The following is a 5,644-nucleotide window of genomic DNA, read 5'->3' on the forward strand; positions in this document are numbered from 1 at the left end:
AATAATAAAAATAAAAGAGAAAGATCATAGGAGAAAAAAAATTCTTGGACACACAAAAAAAATCACTGAAGAGGAGGAGATTTCAATGGCTAGCTAAAGAAGACAATGACAATATGATAATGACATGCGTGACAGACTGGACCTAGGAAAACAAATGGGAAGACACTCAATATTTTTCAAACGGGAAGGAAAATGATCCAGCTTCAAGGTGAAATACTGAAGGATTCCATGGGCAAGTAATTAATTGATCTATGCATGAAGTATCAAATACTATGGAAGAAATACAGAGAGTCGTTTCAGGAAATAGCTAATGATCCAGAAACAATATTGAAGGAAGAACTTCAAGATACATCAACTGTTCTAGAAATTGATAGAATACCAATTAAACTGTTTCAATGCCTCAGAACAGCATTGGAGGTGATCATTCATCTATGCCAAACTAGTGGAAGAGTTCCACAATGGTGCTCAGTCCAAAGAAAAATGATTCAACAGAATATGGAAATCAAACAATATCATTAATATCATACAAAAAGGAACATTTTGCTGAAGATAATTAAAAACCCATTCCATCAATGAGTAACTGCCAGAAATTCCATCTGGATTCTGAAGGGGACATGAAATGGGTGATATTACTCCTGATGGCAAATGAATCTTGGCTTAAATTAGAAAATGCTAGAAAGACACTTTTGTTTTATTGACTCTGCAAAAACATTAGATTATGTGGATCATATTGTAAATTATGAGAATTCTTATTTATGCTTATGCAGAAACTACATAAACTCAAATGGGTGTTTTAAAATGAGAAAGGTGTGCATTACCCTTGTACCCTTTCACAATATTTACTTGATTTGTATGCTGAGCAAATTATCTGAGAAGCTGGGCTATGTGTAGAATGCAACATCATAATTGGAACAAGGCTCATTAATTACCTTATTCAGCTGACACAACCTTGCTTGCTGAAATTCAAGAGGACCTACTGATAAAAGACTACAGCCTTCAGTAGAGATTATAATTAAAAATGTAAAGAAAACAAAATTCCTCATAAGTAGACCAATAAATAACATCTTGATACACAGAGGAGAGATAAAAGTTGTCAAGGATTTATTTTACTGAAATTCTTAATCAATGCCCATGACAATAAATCACATGATATAGTGCATTGCATGAAATGCTGCAAGGTTCCTTTTTAAAATTATTAAAGAGCCAAAAATCACTTTGAGGAAGAGGGCATCTGCCTGAGGTGATGCCCCAGGCAAGAGCGCCTCAAACACATCTGCATTGATCTCATCAGATCTGTGTAGGAGCGTTGCGTTTTCTGGGAAAGTTGATTTAGCAGACAAATATAAGTTAATCTTCTAACAGGGATGAATATGCTGACTCTCCTGCCAATAGTAATTCAGCCCCTGTTTCATCTATTCTTATCCGTATATCCTCATCCCACGGTTCAGAACTCGTGTCTTCCAATAAATTCGCCTTCTTTAAGTTCAGAGACAATTCAAGGTTTGGAAATCAATTGACATTGTAATTCATCCATTCTTAGGATAAAGACATTTAGTTTTCAGCAATATAATGGTTCCTCCAAAAAAAAAAAGTCGTTCATGGCACAGATCGCAACTTAAAGACAGTTTGTGCAACAGCTGACCTGGGACCTTGAAACCCTGCTCACCTTTTTCCTCCCTGTGCTTTGTCCTTGAGAAGTAGTATCAACCAGCCAGCTTCACTGTATTTTCCCTTTTGTCAAAAATGTTGAAGCGTCAAATACACAATAACGCAGAGCCTTGTCCCTAACAAATACTTGATCCAGGGGTGGTGAGATCTTGATATTTCTTTTGTTACATCATGCTACGGATAAAGTGTGAGTCACCAGTGTTTTAAAATCTGGGCAGACTTGAAAACCAATTCATGTACTGAAAAACATAGAAAAATACAAAACAAAGAGTCAAAAAGTCTACCAACAATAACAAAATAAAATAGAGAAAAGCCCCAGTTGGAAAGAAAACAGAAAAAGTTTAAAACTAGAGCAACCTTAAATATCAAAAGGGATATCATGTTATAAAATACTAGATTTTAACCTAGGTTCACATGACACAATCCACTTTCCAATTCGTTCTGTATGATATCAAAGCTACTCATATCCCTGGTCTGTTCAGAAGGAATTCCCTGGAGGCTTCATCTACATGTCTTTCCCCTTCACTTCCTTTTCTTTTTCCACTGCTAGTACTTGTGCATGTGTCAAAAAGGGGAATAAATCAAATGTTACACTTTAACAATTACAATCAGATGTGTTTCTGTGTATGAAACCCAGGATGGGTAAATGTATAGAAAGAGCAATTGGGTTTAGGATTCCTTGAGGGTATGGCAAGAGAGATTGGGGGAAATGAGGAACTCATAACAGGGAGTACAAGAAGGAAATACTCTAAAGAAAATAGTCTAGTACTGATTGAACAACACTTATTGATATGACTGAACTGTTGAATTGTATGATATTTGGATTGTGTCCCAATAAAATTGTTCGCATTTATATAAAACAGAAAACCATTTCAGAAAATTCATTCTTAAAATTTTGCTCCTCTAAAACTACTCTTGGTACCAAATATCTTATTCTGTCTGGGTTCTATAAGAGGAGAAAACAAGTGCAATGTTTATCTATCTATCATCTATCTATCTATCTATCTATCTATCTATCTATCTATCTATCTTTCTATCATCTATTTTTACTTCAAACATGGATCATAAAATTATGGGACTTGGCAAGTCTTCATGTGACAAGCTGATATCTTCTGCTGGCTTCCATGATAGCAATAGTCCATGAACCCCAAATCTGAAAATCAGGAAGCACTTTGAAAGCTCCTACAAGCTTACATCTTAAGACCAGAGGTCAGTCAATGAGAAGAATACACGATGAGGCACAGTCTCTTACTAAGGCTTCCACTTCCACTTTTGATACTGAAGGCAGACCACTCCCACCCAGTAAACTTCCCTGTCAATTGATGGGGTGACTACAATAGGCCAAAGCATGGATGTGATTGGATTATATTACATTATGAAGGAGCAATCATATGTTAGCCAAACCATTGAGAACCATAGCCCAGTCAAGGTAACACCGACGATTGATCATCAGTGACTTGAATTTTAGGAGCCTTGGTGGTCAAGTGGTTACAAGTTGAGCTGACAACTGCAAGGTCAGCAGTTCAGTACACTAGCAGCTCTGCACTGTCCACTTCTGTAAACCGTGACCGTCTCAGAAACCCACAGGGACAATTCTACCCTTCCCCAAAGGGTCACTATGGTTAGAGTAAACTCGACAGCAGTGAGTTTGTTTAGTTTTGTTTTCAATTTGTATTTTTAGTCCAAACTGTGGACTTTCAGTCCAGTCTCAAGACAGTGAGAAAATAAATTTTTATTATTTAAAGCCACCCACTTGAGGTATTCGCGTTACAAGGAATTAGACATTAATCAATAGCTATTTGTTGAAAACCAACAAGCACTAGGCTAGACTGTAGATTAAAAAAGATGGCCAAGATTCAATTTTTAAACTCTCATCTTATTGGGAAGATAGATGCATTAACTGAGCAATAACTTGGCCCAATTCCTTGCCTGACTCACAGTTTCAGAGTAAGGGAAATGTTCATCTTTGGGAGCTGGCGGCGGAGCTGCTAGAGAGGGGCAGGTCTCCGGCTTGGTGGGCTCATGGGCAGTGGGATGAAGCCAGAGGTGTGAGGCCAAAGTCGCGACAGGGGCAGCACAGGGGCAGGGTGCCTGGGGCAGCAGGCTCAGAGCAGGAGACAGGCCCCTGATGCTGCACAGAGCTCTGCTCCCTCTCAATTGTGGGCACAGTGAGAGACATGGATGGGGACGGAACACTCGGCAGATCGTGAAGGGGCCCAGCTTTTAGGATCAACCAGCCTTTACGTGGATCAGGAAGCAATTCCAAGCAAGAGAAAAAGAGCCGAGTTTGATCAATAACACTTTGTGTCCAAGTCTGAAAAATGCCAAAGTGGAAATTTTAAGGGGTTTAAGCAACTTTTTGGATCTCATATTGAAACTTTTGTCCAGGCTGTCAATATTTTGGACAGATTTTTGGCTCCTGTGAAAGTGAAATGTAAACATTGGACTTGCTTTGGCTGGTTTTTTCCTGGCTGCTAGAATTGTGGAAGAAGAATACAGTATTCCATCTACTCATGTTGTAACACGTAGTAGTCCATGTAAATCCTCTGCCTCCGACATCAAAAGGATGGAATTTTTTTTTAATTCCCTATGAACTGGAATATACAACTGCCTTAACCTTTTTGGACTTATACCACACTACTGTACTTCACATACTTCAGAAAGAAGAGAGATATTGAGCCTTGATAAACTATAAACTCAACTGACAGCTTGCAACTGATGACCTGTGCTTTCGAAATCAAAATCATCTGTGTCAGCTTTGTGGAAGTAGGAACTTTGAAATCCACTGGATAATAGGAAAATCTTTTTTGATTCTTCTATTATGTATTATTCTGCTGCTTATTAAGAAAAAAATCCCAAAGTTAATGACACAGTTCTTTTACTGGAGGGAGTTGGTGTCTAAATTCCCTGCTAAATATTTTCCTGGGTGCTGCAAACCAGATCACAAAGCGGTTTAGATTGTTTCACGCCACACAGGACAGAAGCTCCATCACAGTTGCTGTAGTGCTCTGGAGTTGCCAACAATATCAGAGGGGGGTTGTTTGGATAAAACTGAGAGTGAGGATTCTCATGAAGATGAGTTGTGGCAGGGAGGGTCTCAGCAGCTCTCCTTCCACTGATCAAGAATGCACCTTCTTTTCCAGCTTCAAAGTGGCCCCGGTCCTGGGTGTTTCATTTGAGAAATCTAATTCTATCAGAATTTACATGTTTCAAGCAATAAATGGGGGAGTAGGTAGCTTTCTGGTCTCTACCCCCGCTCCCAAGACAGGAATTACATGGACTTGACTACTTAGATACTTCTATTTATTACTCTCAGATCACACCAGGCCTATTTTCATATTTAATCTGAAATCATCAAGTGGCTTCATGTCATGCCTCTTAAAGACTGAAATTTTTATGACATGGGCACGTTATTTTCCTTGTTGATCTTTAGCTACCGGGAGGAGAAAGGCTAGGGCAGTTACCTTCAATATACTACTTTTCAAGAAGATTCTGAAAAATAAATAATGTTGGTTATCTTAAAATTTTTATACAATTTTTGGGTGTCTTTTTTTTTAAACAGATTCAGGGTGTGCAAATACTTTCTTAGTAAGGACCATGGATAATCCTTTAATGATTCATTTTAGATCATCTTCAACCCATTCTAAAAATAGAGAATAGACTCTTAAATTCCAAACACCTTTTGTTCACTGTCCTATCTGATGCAGACCCTATAAGTTTAGAAATTATAAAATATTTACACGCCTGTGAATTTTAGTATGTAATGTTGCCATTGATGTTTCTGCTAAATCAGAAATAATTGACAGACCAGGGCTGTTAGTTGAATTCCTAATGACTAAGTATTGTCAGACTGTAGTATTATTTTAATGTGTTATTCAAACAATCTACCAGTTTTGCATGCAGCTGTACAAAAGCAGCGAATGAAGTTGAACAGAATTGGGTAACTATGGAATTGATCAATGTTGATCTGGTAGAG

The 5,644-nt window shown here is 38.0% G+C and overlaps 1 protein-coding gene and 1 pseudogene across 2 annotated transcripts in view; both read left to right on the forward strand.

Annotated features, from left to right (window-relative positions):
• Nucleotides 1-5,644, forward strand: part of CNTNAP5 (contactin associated protein family member 5) — a 1,132,484-nt gene that overhangs the window by 763,381 nt on the left and 363,459 nt on the right. The window lies entirely within an intron of this gene.
• LOC105978720 lies at nucleotides 3,850-4,953 on the forward strand (annotated as a pseudogene).

The sequence above is a fragment of the Echinops telfairi genome, unplaced genomic scaffold, assembly GCF_000313985.2.
Source record: "Echinops telfairi isolate 266 unplaced genomic scaffold, ASM31398v2 ScPeMD7_4;HRSCAF=17, whole genome shotgun sequence".
Classification (NCBI taxonomy): domain Eukaryota; kingdom Metazoa; phylum Chordata; class Mammalia; order Afrosoricida; family Tenrecidae; genus Echinops; species Echinops telfairi.